The following is a 22,355-nucleotide window of genomic DNA, read 5'->3' as shown; positions in this document are numbered from 1 at the left end:
GAGGGAGAATATGACCCTCGGTGGCAACTACCTACCACCATTCCGGATCAGCAAAGGTATCAGGAGGAAGATGGGGGTCTGGATTGGATGTTTATCAGGCAGTGAAGAACATGTGCAGTAATTCACTTTAAACAGAAGTTTAAAGTGTTTTTTAAACAGAAACATGGCACATTCAGATGAATTAACTCCTGATGCTGCCAGCGAGTCCTTCCTCTGACACAAATACACTGTTTATGTGACTTTACCAATGAAGCCTGGACCATTCCCACAGAGATTGTTTCTAGATAGCCCCTGGCAGATGCATTGGTTCTGAATGCACATTACTTCTGCCTCTTGCGACTGCCACTGCACAGTTCTTGTGCTGTTCCTAATAATGAGCCCCTTTTCAGAAAACGTATGAAGATAGTGTCATCCATTTGACATTAGCCAGAGGAAGACGTTACCAAACATTAATAGGTGTTTCATCGAAACTGCTCGGTCTGATTAACTTGATTAAGTGATGGTATATTTAAAACGTATGACTCTTCATTTCTAAGAATTGGTTTATAAAATATATGTTCTCTCTCGGCACCATGCACCTGGCCTACCCTCTGTCTCCCTGGCCCTGGTACCTGTTCACCCTGCCACCCTTCCGCACTGCCCCAGATCACCCCCTGCACTGGGGTCTGCATCTGTACCTATACAGCCCCCCCATTTTCTCCCTGCACTTATCAGACCTTGTCTGCTGCCTTTGCTCAGCACTTGCCCTTGCTGGCTGCACTACTCATGATTTGTTGTCTTTATTATTTATTTAATTTATTATTATTTATCTGGTTTTCTCCTTCGCTCCGCACTTTCCACTCCCCCCTCCCATGCACTCTCCTCTCTCCCTCTTCCATGCACATGCGTGTTCTCAATGTCACTGGGCCCAGTAAGATCTTTGTTTTTGTTCTCCCCTGTTCCGCTCCCTTGCTTGGTCGTGCTCTGAAACACTTGTGTACGAGCGCGATATAAATAAAATATCAGTATCAATGTTTGTTTTTTGGCATGTGTCTCGTGTTGTTTTGATCAATGTTTCAGTTTATCTGCACTAGCTATGTTTTATTTTGTTCAAGAATTTCCCTCCTTCCGTGTCGGTAATTCTACATGCACTTCTGCAAAGAGGTGTTTATATGCAAATATATTTATGAGTAAATACCATAGGTTTTGTTTATTATTTTTGGATTTTGTCCCTTCATGATTTGTGCTTAGTGCTATTGTACAAGAGCTGATTTCATCATAGACAAATCTGGAAGCTCCTGGGAGGATACCTCAGGGACAATGCGTGTGTCTTGAAAGCAAGACAAGGAAGGCGGAGCAACAAGTTCGTATCCGGCTCCTGTGCTCAGACACTGGTCTCCGGTAATAAGTGCGTTATAAGAGATTAATTAATTCTTAAATTCATACTGAAAAGTAATGTTTTACTGTTCTATCTCATTATTCAATCAGGACAGCTTTGCTTAATTGCTCTAAGCAAGATCCCTTTGGTCTGGGCAAAATAGTCTAGTAGTACGTCCTTTCACAAGGAGGGTCAAGACCTGTGGTAAGGTGTTTATGGTGCAGGCGACCAGACTATAGAATGCATTACCACTTGCAATATGTTCAGTATATATTTTCCTTTTAATCATGTATGACTCACCTGTACCTATTACTTGTTTCTTTCTCGGGGCCTGACCGTCTCTGTAAATCGATGGGGCACTCTATGAACTGGCTATACAATATAACAGCATATAATGCATGCCACAAAGGAGTCCCAAGATGCCCACGACCAGCTATCCAAATATCAGGTGGAGGGGTTTGGTGGCACCCACCAAACCCTCGAATAGATTATGCAAAGTGGGACTTAATGTGCTGCGCAGTGCTGGGTGCTAGGAGGCTGTGACAGAGAACCAGACATCAGGATTATTGGAGCTTAAAGAGTGAGCCCTGACTGTGGCCTAAATAGTGGAAGGCAGGTGCTCAAGTGTATGCACCTCTGTCACCACAGTGGACTCTACCACTGACTGACCCTAGGGTAGATGCATAGAGGCTGCTGATTTCCCTCCACCACCCCATCTTGAACCAGATTCTTCCCTGCTGCCCACCCTGTCTCTGCAAAATGATACCAATGCAGAATAAACTGGTCATTTCATAGAAAACCCCGCTAAATAATCCATTCAACAGTACATCTCGCACCCTGAAGCCTACTTCTTCCCCTCTGCTACTCCTATGACCTACTTGTAATCCCGCTGGGTGAGTCCCCTACATACCATACACTGTTTCTTCCCAGCTAGGTGTGTGCTTTATACATACTATACAAACATAGACCAGGCGATAAGAAACTGTGGGGTGGCAGTGTGAAATACTAGAGTGGGGAAAAGGACACATTAAGGGTTCTCTTATAGTCGGTAGATAAAGAACACGGAAGAGTGTTTGGATGTTGTGTTGGGGTGAGGGTTGTTAGGCAGAAATATATGCAGTACCCTTTGGGAACACTACACACAATTAAGACTACAAGTGACAGTACAATTTCACCTTTGGTACAAGCCATACTACACAGTTATAGGGGTAGCAGTAGTGGCACAGCCAGACTTATCTCAAAAGTAAGTGAGCAGTACAAGGAGGTACACAAAGTGACAGCAATTGCTATGGTTCAGGCAAACTCTGACTCAAGGCTTCTAAGTAAAAGAATGTCGGGCTGATTCATGGAATAAATGTGCGCTGAAAAGGGTAGCGCAAGCGTGAAAATCGCAGCGCAAGCATGAAAATCGCAGCGCATGCGTGCCAAAGCTGCGCACATCGATTCATGGAATTCAGTGCACGTGTAAATCCTGGGATGTGCGCTACAATTGTGGGTGGTGCACGCGGGCACACACACCATCAAACGGCGTGCGCTACGTGCACAGGGAAAGTGCACATAGCGCAGCGCACACAACAAAAGTGAGCGTAACACGGGGCGTAACACGCGGAATGGGGAACAACGCGTGAAAATGTGGGCGTTAAGGGGGAAGTACAGGAGGTAAATGCTCGCAACGCCCACACGCGCGCCAACAACACGTATTCATGGAATCGAACAAGGGAAAGGTGTGTGCCAAAAAAGATGCGCTAATCCGGAAACACGTATGCCAGCAGGAAGCAGGCGTAAGTGGCCCCACGCAGCATAAAAGTAAGCGCAAACAACAAACAAGCTCAGACACTACGATGAATATACCGTTCCTCGCAGCAGTGGTCGTGGGACACCGCAGGAGGAGGAGGATAGCCAGGCCCTGCATTTTATTACCCAGGACCAGCCTTTTTGGGATGCCTGATGACCAGGTGTATGGGAGGAACAGGTTTCGACCACACACAATCCTAGACCTGATGAGGAAGTGGGAGGATGACCTTACATCACCCACCCTATGCTCGCAAGCACTGAGCCCCTTGGAAAAGGTGCTCAATGTACTGCACTTCTTGGCTACTGGTTCATTTCAGTGGACAAGTGCCATAGTGGAGGGGGGGATGTCACAGGCCACGCAGTCACGCTGCCTACACCAGGTGTTGGCCATCATGACTGCACGCCCCATAGTCCGCAGGCACATATACATGCCCAGAACACCTGCAGAAAGGAAGGCTGTTGTCCAGCAATTTTACGGGGTGGCACACTTCCCCAAAGTCCTAGGTGCCATTGATTGCAGCCATGTGGCTTTACGTCCACCCAGGGCCACTGAGCATATCTATCAGAACCGCAAGCACTGGCATTCCATCAACGTGCAGGTTGTATGTGATGCCACGGGAATCATCACCTCAGTTTTGTTGGGTGTCTTGACCAAGGTTTGAACTATTATGCTGCAACATTTGGTGCTGTGGGCTTAGAAAATATAAGATGGCGGAAAAGCCCACATTTGCACCAGAATCCGGGAAAACCGCGCCGTTTTGCGCACACAAAAATGGTCCCCTGACCTGCCACCCACCAGTGCAAAGAAAGATAGTTCTGTTTTATTAATGTCAAAAACTGCTAAGATCATGGGCCGGAACCACCAAACAAAAATCCAACTCTGGTTGAGTGTTTTACTTTACTCTACTGCAGATCCACATCAATGCCATGTCAAGCAAGGATCATATACTATCAAGTAAAATCCTTTCTTTTTGAAATGTATTAATTCAAGACAGCTGTCAAAAATAGGTGCAGTACCGGCATTGGACACTGACCGGCGCTGGTGCTCTATGAATCCTGACAGGAGAGCTGTCTTGCAGAACTGTGCAGTGAACAGAAGGGGGTCTTATGTAATTAAAAGTTCAAAGACTTGCTTTTCCTGAGAACCATTAACACCTCAGAGACACACACAACAGCCCAGGATATCACATGGCCCTGTTGATTGAGAGGGAGGAGTTTCCCCTGCAGCCTGCAGGACACAACACAATAGACCCTTTCAATTGAATGGGGTATGCTGATTTTGGGTGTGGACTGTAAACAGACTTCTGGAGAAAGGAGAGGCCTGTGATCTCTGACTCACCAAGCTTCTGGGGGCGGGCCAGACTGGATTGTGGATTCATATTGCAGCAAATATATGTTTAAGTTAAATGCTTCTGAAATATTGTTTTAAGCTTACAAAAATGTACAATTTGGAGATCCTTAATCTGAGAAATGTACCCACAATTTGAGACCAGACTCAACTCTGTACCATGTTCTGAGGCAAAACCCCATGAATTATGGAGATTGCAGATACGGGGTTTATGCTAGAAAAATGAAAATGTACTGGAATACGTGCAGAGAGGCGGTGTACATCTGTGTAATTTTTGGTAAAAATTCAATATTGGTAAACCAACCAAAAAACGAAAATGTTGACATTTTTGAACCCTAGCTCTTAGGAAGATCAGGGTTAGGCAAGAATATACCTTGAGCAATCCGTCATGCAATTTAGGTAATATTAACAAGTGGGGTATATTGAAAATGTGGGTTTTATGAAAAAGAAGATATGTTGCACGGACACAAAGGGGCGTTTCTTCAATAGATTGTAAAATGATGACTCACTCTGACACACTATCCCTTCTCAAATCAGGTCACAGAAAATCCTTGACCTATCAAATCATGAGAGGGTTGGACATGCAGAATGAGCCGACCCACCCACTTTCAAAAGACATAAAAAGAGCAACTGAAAGCCAGACAGCGACATGCACGTCCTACTTCAAGCTGATTTCTTGCGGAGCACTTTGCCAGAAGACACCAGATCCAGCACTTAGACTTCAAATCCAGACAGAGACCAGAACTTAGAACTCAGACTCCATAACTTAAAGCAAAGGTCTAACCCACAAGCTGAGTTCTCTTCAGCAGGCCTCAAAATGCTTTGCAAACTATTCAACCGCCGGGCTGCGCGGTTTGCGGCTTGCCAAGTATCCTGTGTATCCAGAACTTTCAGATCCAATTCAAGAGACCCAGACCGCTGTGCAGTGCCGAGACCAGAACCAGAGATCCAGATCCGCAGACCAGACCCAGACCAGATCGCTGTGAGCAGAACCGGTACTAAAGGCCGTCCGTGGCGAGAGAAACAGCCAACCTGACCAGACCCTGACGGCCTATTTCAAATTTATAGTGTGAGTACTCAGCTAGAACTGTGCCAGAACCAATCTCTTAGTTTAAAATAATCTGATTCAAAACATTTGAACCTGTCCAGGAATGCATCATAGGAATCGTGTGTTCATTCTGTCATTTCAAAGCTGTAAAAGTGTCATTTTGTCATTCTGAAGTTTACTTTCATTTCGAAAAACGATCTCCACAAAATCGTCCGTATCTCTGGGACCACGTGTGCTAGGAACGAGATGTAACTTTCATTTTAAAGCTAAGATTCTCAGCTTTCCAACAAGCCTAGACTTTCTATTCATTATAGTTTTTCCGTAATCGCACTCGACGCACTCCATCTCCTTATATTGCGTAGGGGGAGTGAATTGCCACCAGGGGAAAAGTGAACATATTATCTCTTGTGAAACCCTATCAGTTATTTCTGTACTGCATTCTTTTCATCATTGTTTTCCTTGAAACCATAAAAGCATTCTCAGTTACCTTTTTCTTCCTCTACCGACTCCTAAGTAATTAAATAAGTGTACAATTGTAATATTATCCATTGTTGATCACTGTCATATTCTTAAGTGTGATATCAAATATTAATTTATTATAAAAGTGTGATATATATATATTGTTTAATTTTTCCAATAAATCTTTTAAATTGCAAAACAAACCTACTTCTTGGCTGAGTGAGGTCAGGGGGATTCAAAGAGAGGGGCGTTATATGGGCGTTATATAAGAGTTTATCATCCAGAGTATAACTTGACATAAAAATATATAAATAAGGGCTTCCCTTGGGCGTCCCAGACAAGGCACTGACTTAGTGGGATTGCTGAATTGAAGTCACTTAACAGATTGGGGCTCGTCCGGGATTCTGGATTGGATCTATCTCTTTTGCAGATTAATACGGTGTGCTAACTGACAGGATACATAATCCTGTTGGATCACCACGCCGTGTTACACTGTAAAAACACCCCTCAAAGGAACGCTCTAAGGAAACAGTCTGTTTTGCAAAATAAAATATAAACTTCTGTAAGTCAGGAAGGAAATCAATTTCCAGAAAGACGACCTTGGAAGATATCAAGGTAGCCAGAGAACACCTCTTACATAAGCTATTTGTGAGAGGTGAGTGGGCTCATCAGGACCAGGCGGTCTGGTTGCAGGCAATCACACCCCAGATCACTGAAACAGGGTCAGATATATGGAGAGATCAGGGTCCCTTACATGTGGCCCTGAGTGAACTATATATGGCCCCCAAGGCCAAGGATGAGCACAACAAGATTGCCAGGGTAGCGGCATATTTATATTTATATATGGGAGCCATAAAGGACAAATGTGCTGAAGGCCAAGATTTGGCAAATAGGCAACTGATGGCATTAGAGAAGGCCCAATCTGACCTGGTCTCTTCCGAGCAGAGGCTGCAGAGGAGCCAGGAGTCAGAAAATGATAGTAGGCAGTATATCATTAAAATAAAAGAGGATATGGGTATCCTGCAAGAGGAAAAGTCTGACCAGGATAACAGATTTCTGGCCTTGCAGAAGGAGTACCAAGAAGGTTTGGACTCCCTATTGCAGAGCCAGAAAAAGCAGGAGCAACAACTAGACTTTAACAGGGCATGCACAGAGCAGGTAGCCACCCTGCAAAGTAATCTAGATAGGGAAAAGCCGGAGAACAATAAACTGATTTTGAAAGACCTGGATACCCAGGCAGAGTTTGATCAAGAACGCCAGAAAGCTGGTGCCTTTCAAAGGCAGAGGGACGACCTGACGGCACAGATGCAGGCTCTTAGTCAGGAAAGGGACAACTTAGGCCAGGAAGTCTGCCAATTAAAAGAAAAAATTGAAGAAAATGACTTGGCCCTCCAGGGACTGCCTGACCTCAAAAAAGAGCATCAGACTTGCTTGAGCACACCAGGAGGGTGGAAGATGCTCTGGCAAGAAAGGAACAGGCCAGTAGGGATGGGACTCAGGAGGTATCCCTCCTGAAGCAAAGACTGGCCCAGTATTCCAGGACCAACCAGGAAGTGCAGAGAGAAAATGAGGCTCTCTGTCAGCACAATGATAGGCTCCAGCAACAGGTAGCCATGCAGGAGAGACTGATACAGTCTAGTAAGGCCTTAACTGAGGAACTGAAAGTGCAGGATCTTGCATTGCCACAGGGAGCAGGGGCTGACAGAGATGAAGTTCGCTGGGAAAGGGAAACACCTGAGCATAACCTCAGGAGCCCTAGAACCAGAGGCCTTCATCTCTCCCAGTCCTTGGACTCTGCCACCCCCATGTCCCCTGGCGCACATGAGCACAGGGCCACAGGGATGGCAGATTACTATCCAGCCAAAAGAAGGGGGCTCGTAGGCCAGTACCACCCAGGAATGGATGCGCGGGCATCCGGGTATGGGCACCTAAGTACAGTGCAATTTAGTGGGGAACCCCAGGAGAGTAGGCCCACTAAGGGCATCCTGAAAACCTCTGCCCAGTCAGGTCATTGGGGGGGTTCCCATAAAATCCTGGTAGCAAGGAGGAATCTGAAGGCTCCTCTGAACGTCACAGGACACAGGAGACCAGGTCCCCACATTCTGCCAGCCATCCCCAGGCTCACAGAATCCGGGAGAGCCTGGAAGATCAGACGGGCACCTCTGGTAGCAGTGCTTCTGAGTCAGAGGATGAATGGACCAGGGTTACCCGAACCAAAAAGGCCAATAAGGCAAAAAGGGCCTTGCTTAAGGACCCCTTAAAACAGATTAAGGCAATAAGGAGTGTCATCATGCCTTACCACAAGAACGCCAAGTATTCTGTTTGGGAACACTTGGAGCTTTATGAGCAAATGATGGAGACGTTCCATTTGAAGGACAGCAGTAGCTGCATTCAGTATGTCAAATGGACATTCTCCCCAGAATACTCCAGTTTCTTTGCGGGGCTGGAGGACCAAAATCATTCAAGATGGTCCACCTACGGGGCGGCCATCTTGAAACATTTTTCTGTTGACAGAAATCCCCAAGAGGCTCGCAAGGCAGCCTACAATTTTCAATGTGTGGAGGATCAGGCCCCACAAGAATTTGTCCAGGAGTTAAAGTGTGCTTTTGCGCAGACTACAAAACGGGTACGCACGGACAGTAAAGAATTTGTTAATACGTTTTTCCATGCCTTACCCAAATACATAATGACCCAGCTCGTGAGAGACTTTCACGAGAAAAGATCTTAAGACTGGGTCATTGAGCAAGCAATCCGCATCTATGAGGTGCACAAACCAGTGGAAAATAAGAATCAGCCCAAAAACACCAAAACCAACAGCACCCCTGCTGCTGCCAAGGTGGCAGAGGTAAAGGTTGCCCCCGTTTTAGATTTGGAGATGGGGGGCCTAAAAACTTGCCTGCACCGAATAATTCACAGCCCAGAAGGCCCTCGGGCCAGTCACAGACAGGGAGTCAAGGAGGTAATCCTACAAATGGGTCCCTCGCTCCCCGGACTATGTAAGTCCCTGCTACAAGGGAAACAGACCCATCCTGGGTTATGTGTGGACTCCTCCAGCCCAAGGAGGGGGGGGGATCCAGCCAAGCACCTGACCCAGGGAACTTCCCTCCTAACTTCCCACAGGAGGGCAGAAATTCCCCAAATCCTTGGCAGAACTTGTTCCCCAGGTATCCAGCCAACTTCCAGCCCCAAAATCATCCTTCCTTCTTTCCCCAATTCCCTGAGCCCAGACCACCTAATCCGGGAGTGGGGAGGCCAAGGGTGGAGGGGTACCCAAATCTTCCCAACCCAGGGTATTACCAGAGAAGGGATAGCTACCCTTCCTGGGATCAGCCCAGGGGAGAAAACAGGGCCCCCTATCAGCCTGAGCGGGTTTCCCAGTTAGAGCGCCAGGTTCAGAACATGGCACAGGATTTGGGCCGCATGCTGAGGGCTCAACAGATCCCTCAGATGGGCATGCCGGCACAGAATGCCCCAAACTCTGGACCTAGTGCTTCAGAACAATGACGGGGGCAGCACCCAGACAACCCACTTGTTCCCAGGGAGGAGGCACAACGGGAAGGGGGGTGTAAGGCCGTGAAGGAGGCTTCCTTCCCCACTTGTAAACAGTCCCTGGAAGCCCAGGAACTGGAAACAAAATCTCCTGCCCCTGAAAGTCTGCCTCCCAAGGAGCAGAGGGGGGGTGGGAGAAACAAAGTACCCAAACAGAACCACTTTGAGGAGGAGGTACAGATCTTCCAATTTGAGGGAGAGGGATCCCAAGAGGATCCTGGGGAAAGGATCTTTTCCTTCAGAGATGGGGGATCTCCTCCCAAGGAAAAATGGGTCCCAAGGGATTCCAATCCAGACTGGGTAGATGTGGGGATTGAGCTGTCGCCGCTCATCATGCTATCCCAGAACCAACAATATAGAAAACCCCTGGTTCAAACCCATCCTGGTGACTGCCTCCAAAAAGGGGGGGCAGCCCAGAACCGGAACCAGGGGACCCTAAAACCGAATCAATAGACTGGGTAGATGTGGGAATCGAGCTGTCGCCGCCCATCATTCTATCCCAGAACCAACAATACCTAAAACCCCTGGTTCAACCCCATCCTGGTGACTGCCTCCAAAAAGCGGGGGGTGGCCCAGAACCGGAACTAGGGGAACCTAAAACCGAATCAATAGACTGGGTAGATGTGGGGATCGAGCTGTCGCCGCCCATCATTCTATCCCAGAACCAACAATACCGAAAACCCCTGGTTCGAACCCATCCTGGTGACTGTCTCCAGAAAGGGGGGGGCAGCCCAGAACTGGAACCAGGGGAACACAGAACCGCATCCTTATCCGATTGCCAACTTTTTCTTTCAGATTCCCAAAACTCCCTGCCGAACTCTGCCCAGATCTCTTCTCTCTCAATGTCCAAAATCAGAAAATTAGCCCCCCAGTTGTCCAAAAATGTGCATTATCTATGCCCCCTTACAGAGAAGGAGGGAAGATACTATGTCCCGGTTCAAGTACAGGGGCAGAGTACAATTTTGGCACTGGTGGACACTGGATCCCAAGCTACCCTTCTGTCCAAAAGGGCCTTTGATGAACTAAATGCAGGAAGGGGGGAGAATTACCGAATTCCTCTCACCTCTCTTCCTGGACAACTTCAGAACTTTAACGGGAATGAAATTCCCGTCGAGGGGACTGCAGATTTGGACATCAAAATTGGGCGACACAAGGTGAAACACCCGGTTATAGTAGTAACTCCAGAGGGCATCACTTGTTTACTAGGGAATGACCGCCTGAGAAGGTTGTCACCCCTAATAGATTGCGTAAACAAGGTCCTCTGGACCCAGAACAGCCGACCAATAAAATTAAAACAGAGTGTCACCCATGTTAGTTTAAACGGCAACTGCGACATGGTTGAACAAAAATCTGACCAAGTTGAATTCCACTTCCAGAACAACCAAATTGCAGACGTGACAGTAATAGCAGTAGGACAACAGACTGGTGATGAGGGGTCCTCTCTATTTCTTAAAATCAACCTTCCCTCCAGTTTAAGGTGGTATTCCACACTGGAAGGAAATACTCTGAAACTCTTTACTAATCCACAATCAGAAACTCCCACTCCTATAGTCCAGAAAGAGGTGAAATCAGCTCAGAGCCTGGCTGATGTTCAGAAAATTGGAGAGCAGTTGTTCATCCCTGTTCAGTTAAATGATGGGAAGGACTCTGTTCTCGCCCGAGTGTGTGTGAACAACGGTAAGAGCTTCATCAGCGAAGCCATGTCCCGCCAACTCCCAAAACATCCAGCCATTCCCACATTCAAACTGATAGACAAATGGGAAATGGATCTGGAAACACTCAATTCAAAACATCTCCTGCCAAGCAGGTTTATGCTCAAAATCTCCATTGGCAACAAGAGCATAGTCCATAATTGTTGGGTCGTGCGAGATGTCACCGCCGCCTTTTATTTAGGCAGTGATATTCTCAATCGCTTTGCCATTAGTTTGGACCTAATAAACTTCAAATCATGGTCCCGATTAGTGGATAATCCCATGGGCTTTGATGATCCAGAAAAAGCATTTAGGTCAGCTCAATTGCTACCTTATGCAGTTGAAATTCAGGTTAAAAAGGAAGTCACCATCCCAGAAAGGACCCGACAATTCTCCCAGGAAGTGAAAGTTAAAAGAGGTCAAAAATTGAAAAACCCTGATGCTTATATTCATCTAAATGCTTCTCTCCAAAAGCAAGGGTTTGGGGTAAACCCAACACCATTAGTCAATGTAGAACATGACACCATTCCAATAGAGGTGTATAACAGTGACTTAAAGAGTATTACTCTAGCCGCAGGCACCATTATTGGAATGGCGGTTGATGACCGACATTTTTCCATTGATCTAGGAAATTAACTGTTAGGACCAATCCCCAAGGACTGTTTTGACAGTGACAGTGATGACAATACAACACCAGACAGGATCTTTACCTGGCATGGGGGGAACTTCCTGGTGTACACTTCCTGCCCTTATGGTAAGGATGATGTGACTTGTGACTTCAGGAGGGATCAGGTGATTTTCCAGGTCCATGAGGACTGCCTTTCATACCTGAAGCCCCCAGTCCAAATCAGCACTCTGACAAGGGACGTCTCCATCCAACTAGAGGAGGCCGATGAGATAGCAAAACCAGAAGTCTTTCCAGGCTTCAGGCAGATGGTGGAAGAGAGAGTCAACCTAGCTGATGCCTGTGTGACTCTGGAACAGAAGCAAAAGTTGAAACAAGTTTTCTTGGATTTCAAAGACCTCTTTGCGGTAGACTTATATGACTGTGGTCGCACCGACATCCACACAACAACAATTCCCACGGACCCTGGCATGACTCCAGTGTTTGTGAAGCAATATTGCTTGCCTCTCGCATCCATGGCGTCCCTTACTGAAATAATTAAGAACCTTGAGTCCCAGGGAATAATCTGTCCAGTCCACAGCACCTTCAATAATCTGGTGCTGGGGATATTGAAGCCAAACGGCCAGTGGAGACTCTTCGCCGACCTTAGGGAGCTCAACAAACGGGTCCATACTTCCCGATGTCCTCTTTCCTACATTGACCAAGGGCTGGCCCAGATCCGGGGGTCACAGGTATTCACTGCAATAGACCTGACCAATGGATAGTGGACTGTGCCTGTCAGTAGGGAGGACCAATACAAGCTGGCTTTTACCTTTGGGGGTCAGCAGTACACATGGACCCGAACTCCCTTCGGATACCTCAACTCCGGCAATGAATTCAACATTTTCCTACATAAGGCCATGCCCGACCTGGGTGCAAGGGTTAACCTGGCTTATGTAGATGATGTCCTCATAAAAGTTCATCTGTGGAGGAACATATAGCGGAGATCCGTTATGTTCTGACACAGTTGAGGGCCGCCGGAGCAAAACTTTCCTTTCAGAAAGCACCGTGGTGTAGAACCCATGTTAATTTCTTGGGGCATGAGATTACTCCTCAGGGTCTCTGTCCCCAGGAAAAGAAAGTGGAAGCACTTCAGAAACTGAAAGACCCCACAACTCTGCGGGAACTAAGGAGCCTCCTTGGACTGACTAATTACAGCAGAAAGTTCATTGAAGGCTGTGCAGAGATCACCAGACCCCTGATTCATCTCTTGAAGGGGGGGTCAAGTGGGAATGGGGTCCAGAACAATCCAAGGCAGTAAGACAGCTCAAAAGAAGCCTCTCACAAGCGCCCTGCCTAGCTTACCTTGTCAGAAACAAGTTTCCTGGAGACAGGGTTCTCTAATACATGCTTGACGGCAGTATTATACCAAAAGCATGAAAAGGTTAATAACGTAATCACCTATGCGAGCAAAACTTTATAATCTGTGGAAGAAAAATTCAACGATTGTGAGAAGGCACTCCTGGCAACAGTGTGGGCATTGAGGAATTACCGCCCGTTTATCCAGGGGGAACACATCATAGTGGAGACTCCACACCAGCCTCTGCAATATCTCCAAAGTGACAGAATCCGGGCCGGAAATGTGAGTAATTCCCGAATTACTTCCTGGATTCTGTCAATGCAAGGCATTCCTGTGGAGGTCAGATATGGCCAAAACAAGAAGAGTCCCCTCGCGCAAGGTCTGGCTGACTTGCATGATTGTGCCAGAGAAAACTGTCTCGAGGACGAAAGTCTAAAAATCAAGGACAACATGGGGGCATACCTTAATTCCCCACACAAATTCTTTGAAGAAGACAAGTGTGAGGGAATGCCCACTGTCTATGTGGATGGATGCTCTTACCATGTTGACAACAATGGGGAAAAAGAACTTGTGGCTGGCGTAGGGAATGCATGAGTGAATGAGTCCCCAGAAACCTCCGCTGGGTACAAAATTGGTCCCCGAAGTAGTCAGGTGGCAGAATTGATGGCTGTGTATCAAGCCATCCTCACTGCTGTCCAACATCAACTCCACAAACTGGTCATAATCACAGATTCAGATTATATACGGAACGGGTTCGTGGAGCACCTGGTTAATTGGAAAACCAGAGGCATGTTATGTGCTAATAACAAACCCCTGAAACATGGGAAGTTAATCCAAAATATTGATGATCTGGTCACATCAAATGGGATGACCATCTACTGGAAAAAGATCAAGGGTCATTCCAAAGTAGAGGGACCAGACAAGACTAGAAATGACTTAGCTGATCAGCTGGCCAAAACCAGGGCCATCCAAGGGAATCTAATAGAGATTGAGTCCCTGTTGGGGGAAATCCAGGTCACTGCTATCACTAGGTCCCAGACAAATGCTCACAATCATCTTTCAACTGCACAATGGAGTAAGGAGACCCCCCATGCTGATTTTATTACGGCTCAAAAATGGGATCCAATAATTGGTAAGTTTTACCAACACATTGAGGACCCTGAGAACTTTCCCCTGACGGATACCGATTACATTGGGAAAGAGAACCTTAGAGTGTTGATGAAATGTCCAAAAATTTTCCGAATCCAAGACGGTTTGTTGGTAAGGAAATCCCAAGCTGGCCATGATCAGTGGGTGGTCCCTACCTCATTCCGAAGCCTGATGTTAAGTCACGGCCATGATGCGGCCACCGCGGGTAATAGGGGCTTTCATACAACACTTGAGATCTTAAGAGAAGTTGCTTACTGGCCACACATGGGGCAGGACCTCGACCAATACTTGATTGTGTGTCTTGTGTGTGCACAATTTCAGCCAACATCCCTCACACACTGTGCGCCTCTCCAAAAGAGGGGGATGACACTGCCATGGTCAGATTTGCAAATCGACTTCATAGGCCCCATGATTCGCTCTTCTAGGGGAAATAAGTACATGTTGACGGTCACATGCTTGTTTACCAAGTGGGTGGAATGTCTCCCAGCCCCAAACTGCAAGGCAGAAACAGCAGCTGCCCTGATGATCAACCACATCTTTTCGCGTTTTGCTCTACCTCAAAGGATTGAGTCAGACATAGGTAGCAATTTTACCAGTGAAGTAATGACTAAGATGTGGAAGATACTGGGGGTTCAAAGGAAGCTACATACTGCTTACCGGCCAGCCTCTTCTGGCGCAGTAGAGAGATACAACAGAACCATTGTGAGCATATTAAAAAAGTTTGTGGCAGATTCTGGGCCAAGTTGGGATATCCGATTACCTCTGGTCCTAATGGCCAACAGATCTACCCCTTCATCTGCAACGAGAATGTCACCATTTGAGCTGATGACTGGACGTAAGATGGTGCTTCCCCAGCATTTGCTCTACAGGACCCAAGAGCAGACATTGATAAATGCCTCCACAACTCATGAGTATGTGGAGAATTTAAGGAAACACCTTCAACATGCTTTTGCCTATGCTCAGCAGAATCTAGAAATATCAGCTGATAGCATGAAGTCCCATTACGATTTGAAAACTACCATGAAAGAGTACAATGTAGGACACCGGATTTATCTATACAATTTCCAAAGAAACCAGGGCAAACAGTGAAAACTTTTGCCTACATTGAAGGGACCTTTTGAAATTATAGACAAGATCTCCCCAGTTGCCTACAAGATCCGCATCCCCAAAGGTAGTTTGGCAGAAGGGGAAGACAAGTGTTGCCATCCCAGGCATACTCTGCAGCAACTGGAGGAGTCCTCTGCAATACCAGAGGGGGCCGCTCCTGAGTAATTCAGTTCCAACCCTAAAATATCCCACATATAGGGCCTCATTATAACTCAGGCAGTCCGGAAACAACGGTGGCGGTAAAACCGCCGCCACCGTTGTTTCCGGACCGCCTGATCCCGACTCCTGCAGGGCGGGAGGTGATGTTCCCACCAGGTCTGACCTGGCGGGTTTAATACCACCCTCCTGAAGGCGGACGAGGAAACACCAGCAGCATTCCGAGATGCTGCCGGTGTTTCCATGATCCCCATTCCCATCGAGTCCGATAGGACTCGATGGGAATGGGGATTAACATCATTCCGCCTCCGTGATTCCCGGAAAACCGGGGTTGTAATGCTCCGGTAATTCCGGGAATCACGGAGGCGGAATGGTAAGATGAGTCCGGCGGTAACCAGGCGGTTTTACCGCCACAGTTACCGCTGGACTCGTAATGAGGCCCATAGTCCCAGATATAGTCTCTAAAATATTATGATTTTTGAATGAAAATGTCTTCTGATTATATCTTGTTTTTAAACACGAATGTAAATGTCTATTGATTTATAAAATATATATGGCGCCCCACTATATAAATCGAAATGTCTACGAATAGACATTGCTGCTTTGCTTTGTCATCCTAGGAGAAAGAAAACCTGGAGACTGACCACAGAAGACCACCTGGGGACTGGGAGCAAAGATCTGAGGGGCCCGGGGTACCGCCCAATACTCCCATCAGGACCGGCGAAGAGAACCGATTGATCCACCCTGATGGAGGAAAAGATGCTGAACTTTGTCATCTGTGGAATCGGAAGAAGATGATGCGGTCATCTCAGCGCGTGGATCAAAACATCCTTTGCACCCGACTCCCCCTCGACTCGAAATCAAAGCGCAGTCGGGCGGGGGGGCTTGTTGGGTGTCTTGACCCACGTTTGAACTATTATGCTGCAACATTTGGTGCTGTGGGCTTAGAAAATCCAAGATGGCAGAAAAGCCCACATTTGCGCCAGAATCTGGGAAAACCGTGCCGTTTTGCGCACACAAAAATGGTCCCCTGACCTGCCACCCACCAGTGCAAAGAAAGATGGTTCTGTTCAAAATCCGTTTTAGAACTGCTAAGATCATGGGCCCGGAACCACCAAACAAAAATCCAACTCTGGTTGAGTGTTTTACTTTACTGTACTGCAGATCCACATCAATACCATGTCAAGCAAGGATCATATACTATCAAGTAAAATCCTTTCTTTTTGAAATGTATTAATTCAAGACAGCTGTCAAAAATAGGTGCAGTACCGGCATTGAACACTGACCGGTGCTGGCGCTCTATAAATCCCGACAGGAGAGCTGTCTTGCAGAACTGTGCAGTGAACAGAAGGGGGTCTTATGTAATTAAAAGTTCAAAGACTTGCTTTTCCTGAGAACCATTAACACCTCAGAGACACACACAACAGCCCAGGATATCACATGGCCCTGTTGATTGAGAGGGAGGAGTTTCCCCTGCAACCTGCAGGACACAACACAGTAGACCCTTTCAATTGAATGGGGTATGCTGATTTTGGGTGTGGACTGTAAACAGTCTTCTGGGGAAAGGAGAGGCCTGTAATCTCTGACTCACCAAGCTTCTGGGGGCAGGCCAGACTGGATTGTGGATTCATATTGCAGCAAATATATGTTTAAGTTAAATGCTTCTGAAATATTGCATTACGCTTACAAAAATGTACAATTTGGAGATCCTTAATCTGAGAAATGTACCCACAATTTGAGACCAGACTCAACTCTGTACCATGTTCTGAGGCAAAACCCCTTGAATTATGGAGATTGCAGACTCAGGGTTTATGCTAGAAAAATGAAAATTTACTTGTATATGTGTAGAGAGGCGGTGTACATCTATGTAAATTTTGGTAAAAATCCAATATTGGTAAACCAACCAAAAAACGAAACATTTTGGCATTTTTGAACCCTAGCTCTTAGGAAGATCAGGGTTAGGCAAGAATATATCTTGAGCAATCCGTCATGCAATTTAGGTAATATTAACAAGTGGGGTATACTGAAAATGTGGGTTTTATGAAAAAGAAGATATGTTGCACGGACACAAAGGGGTGTTTCTTCAATAGATTGTAAAATGATGACTCACTCTGACACACTATCCCTTCTCAAATCAGGTCACAGAGAATCCTTGACCTATCAAATCATGAGAGGGTTGGGCATGCAGAATGAGCCGACCCACCCACTTTCAAAAGACATAAAAATTGCAACTGAAAGCCAGACAGGGACATGCACTTCCCACTTCAAGCTGATTTTTTGCGGAGCACTTTGCCAGAAGACAACAGATCCAGCACTTAGACTTCAAATCCAGACAGAGACCAGAACTTAGAACTCAGACTCCAGAACTTAAAGCAAAGGCCTAACCCACAAGCTGAGTTCTCTTCAGCAGGCCTCACAATCCTTTGCAAACTATTCAACCGCCGGGCTGTGCGGTTTGCTGCTTGCTAAGAATCCTGTGTATCCAGAACCGTCAGATCCAATTCAAGAGACCCAGACCGCTGTGCAGTGCCGAGACCAGAACCAGAGATCCAGATCCGCAGACCAGACCCAGACCAGATCGCTGTGAGCAGAACCGGTACTAAAGACAGTCCGTGGTGAGAGAACCAGCCAACCTGACCAGACCCTGACGGCCTATTTCAAATTCATAGTGTGAGTACTCAGCTAGAACTGAGCCAGTCTCTTAGTTTAAAATAATCTGATTCAAAACATTTGAACCTGTCCAGAACTGCATCCTAGGAATCGTGCGTTCATTCTGTCATTTCAAAGCTGTAAACGTGTCATTTTGTCATTCTGAAGTTTACTTTAATTTCGAAAAAATATCTCCACAAAAACATCCGTATCTCTGGGACCGCGTGTGCTAGGAATGAGACTTTACTTTCATTTTAAAGCTAAGATTCTTAGCTTTCCAACAAGCCTAATACCGACTTTCTATTTATTACAGTTTTTCTGTAATCGCGCTCGACACACTCGGAAAAAGTGCCATGATTTGCGATTTGGTCCAATTAGCTCCTGTCAAAATAGCCGCTTTTGCTTGAACTGCTAAAATTCGTTTTCAACCTGCTAATCTCTCATTGAGCATTGCCAGTGTGACTTGAACTAATCTTAAATAGCTATCACCTACCCTGAACCTCCTACAGGGAATTAAAGCATATTTTTCCCTTCTCTGCATACCGCATTTAAAGTATTTTGCCTGTGTTTTAAAATCATCTTTGTTCTCTAAACTTGCTAGGGGGGAACTGAAATTTGTATTGTATTGTGATTGTATTCCTGAAAACCGTGTGCTTCACTTCCATCTCCTTATATTGCATAGGGGGAGAGTGAATTGCCACCAGGGGAAAAGTGAACATATTATCTCTTGTGAAACCCTATCAGTTATTTCTGTACTGCATTCTTTCCATCATTGTTTTACTTGAAACCATAAAAGCATTCTCAGTTACCTTTTTCTTTCTATACCGACTCCTAAGTAATTAAATAAACGTACAATTGTAATATTATCCATTGTTGATCACTGTCATATTCTTAAGTGCAATATCAAATATTAATTTATTATAAAAGTGTGATATATATATATATATATATATATATATATATATATATATATATATATATATATATATATATTGTTTAATTTTTCCAATAAATCTTTTAAATTGCAAATCAAACCTGCTTCTTGGCTCAGTGAGGTCAGTGGGATTCAAAGAGAGGGGCGTTATATAATGGTTTATCATCCAAAGTATAACTTGTCATAAAAATATATAAATAAGGGCTTCCCTTGGGCATCCCAGATGAGGCACTGACTTAGTGGGATTGCTGAATTGAAGTCACTTAACAGTATATGCCAACTATCCAGGGTCCAGCCATGATAGTTTCATATTCAGAATGTCACCCCTAAACTGGGACCTGGAAACTGGCCAGCATGGCGACAAATGGCTAATTCGTGAGTATAAATGCCTCTGCACATGCATGCATGTCAGAAACTGAGAAATAGTTAGTCGGTTTATTGAATATAAGTATAGCACGAGGCTTTATATAACATTTGATATAGCAAAATTTAAAACTCGCTCAATATGCAAACTAGACCAGTAAAACAGATGATTTTCAAGCAGCATAAAAAACATTTTCATCAATTAATAAAAATATACTCATAAAAGACATTTAAAAATCTCAACATTATGCACATAAAATCTAACAGTAAAATAAATTAGGTTAATATCATCACCCTGTAAAAATTCATACCATAAACGAGGAATATCTATCATATTAGCAGCATTATTGTATGATTTAAAATACTTCAGACGAAGATAATTCAAACTTTCACATTCAATTAGGAGATGGAAAAATGTTTCTTTCAACAAATTTCCACATAATCTACAGTATTTATGGTTATATTTGATTTTGTTCAACCAGCTTTTTGCCGATAGCGCCACTGATACGTTAAATTTCAAAAGAAGATATATCCAAAATATGTTTGGACTCGGATATGCCGATATATATTTTGGAGTAGCTTTTCGAGCTCTTCTGTATTGGCAATATTCTGTAGCAGATGCCAGGGACTCAAGGTGGAGCATATTATGATGGAAAGCGAATACAGATAATTTCTTCTTAAGCCACTGTTTAATGCCACCAAATACATATGGATTGCTTCCTTCGTAAAGCCACTGGCTATGAATACGCTTTAAAATGCCAATTGTGCCTACTGGTATAGCAGCACCCAAAGATAAAAAGGCCGGTACATATGGGACAATTATTGTATCAGTTGACACTGTAGTCAAACGCTGGATGAACATTACACATTGTGATAGATGGACATTCCAAATGACCTTTAGTTCAAACTCAGGGTACAAATATTCAATACTAATACTTTTGGGAAGTCGAAATAAAAGCCTCAATAATTTGGCTTCAAATCTAATAAGTGCTATTTTGAATTTATGACCCCAAATCGCTATTGCATAAGATAGCATTGCAGTTATTTTCGATTTATAAAACGATATAATAGCCGATGCACTGCAGCCATTGTTCCTACCAATAAATGCACTTAAGATGTTAATCGAGGTCTCACATTTCAATTTTACCTCGGCTAAATGAAGGTCCCACTTCAGCTTATCATCAATGACAACCCCTAAATATTTATAAGAGGACACTTGTTCCAATGGGGCGTCAGATATGGACCAATGTAAACGCTTCGGCCTCGACTTCTGGGTAAAGACCATAATTTTACTTTTTTGGTTGTTAATTATGAGGCCATTGTTAATCGCATATTTGGCTAGTGCATTCAACATAAATTGTAGCCCCGCTGGCGTGTAGTCAAGAAGTAAGAGGTCATCAGCATACGCCAGCCAGCCCAAGGTCACATTCCTTATTTTAATAGGGTTGGCGACGTGGATGTTAAAAGAAACAATCATATCGGCGAGATATAAGTTAAAAAGTGTTGCAGCTATCATACATCCCTGTTTTACACCGCGTTTGGAGCACATGGATTTTGATAGTTTTCCCATAGCGTTAAGACGAACACTAACTGATGTGTCTGCATGAAGTAGCATCAGCATATGAAGCAAACCACTCAGAATTCCCCATTCTGTCAATTTGTGCCACAGCTGATTCCTAAACGCAGCGGAAAAATCAATAAAGGCACAATAAACATTGAGGTTCCGCTGCCCCCAAGAATGTTCAATTGCCGAGCTTAAAATAATAAGATTATGTGAGGTACTAGATTTGGGTCCAAAACCAATCTGATTAAGAGGAAGGATTTTATGGGTATCAATCCAAGAGTTCAATTCATAGAGTAATACTTTGGTAAAAACTTTAGATGCAGAATCTAACATTGCGAGCATTCTGAAGTTAGAGGGGTTATCCCAGACACCCTTCTTGTGTACCGTCAGAATATTATTCGCTTTCCAGGAAGATGGTATCTTTCCATGTATGCCAATGGGACTGAATAAGATGTGCAATGCAGCACCCCATAGTGGGGGATCACTTTTAATAACTAAGTTAGATATACCATCAGGGCCCGTCGCACAAGATGTTTTTAAGTTTTCAATTATGGCTATGACATCTAAAATCAAAGCTTTACATTCACAAAGTGAATCAGGGATCGATAGGGCTTCAGCGACAGTATCACTGCTTCCTATAGTAGAAGCTATATGATCTGCCCATGACTCTACATTGATGCAATTTATTGTCAGATCTCTTTTTTTGTTTTTGGCTATGAGATGCCATATCGCATTTCCATCACCCAATGGGGATAGCCTAGCTATCTTTTTCCAGAGATTTAGCTCCAGTTCTAATTTATGAGATTTTAGCCAACGTTTATGGCTTTTCTTTAAGTCGCAAATCTGTGCCGATATAGTAGTTTCTTTTTTTCATTTTTTCATTTTGAATGATGTTATCGTTACCATTGAGAGCTGGTCTCAGTATATTGACTCTCTCCATAACAGATTTGTAAACTCGTTGCTCTATGCTAGAACTTTGTATGTTAGTCATAACAGATGAAAAATGGCCAATTAATTGATCATCAAGGCTTTACCCAGAGGAGTATAAGTGAATAAAGGCCGGTAATAATTCTCGGGCCTTTAATTTAGCTTGTTCAATATTATGAGGTTTCATTAAAATACGGTTCTGTCCTTCATTTAGCAGTATCTGGCCATTCTTAGCATATAGTGAGGATATATTATTCACATGCTGTATATCAATAAGAAGATATAAAGGTAAGTAA

Source organism: Ambystoma mexicanum, chromosome 3q, assembly GCF_040938575.1.
Source record: "Ambystoma mexicanum isolate Mex_15411 chromosome 3q, UKY_AmexF1_1, whole genome shotgun sequence".
NCBI lineage: Eukaryota > Metazoa > Chordata > Amphibia > Caudata > Ambystomatidae > Ambystoma > Ambystoma mexicanum.
Note: the sequence above shows the minus strand (reverse complement) of the source record.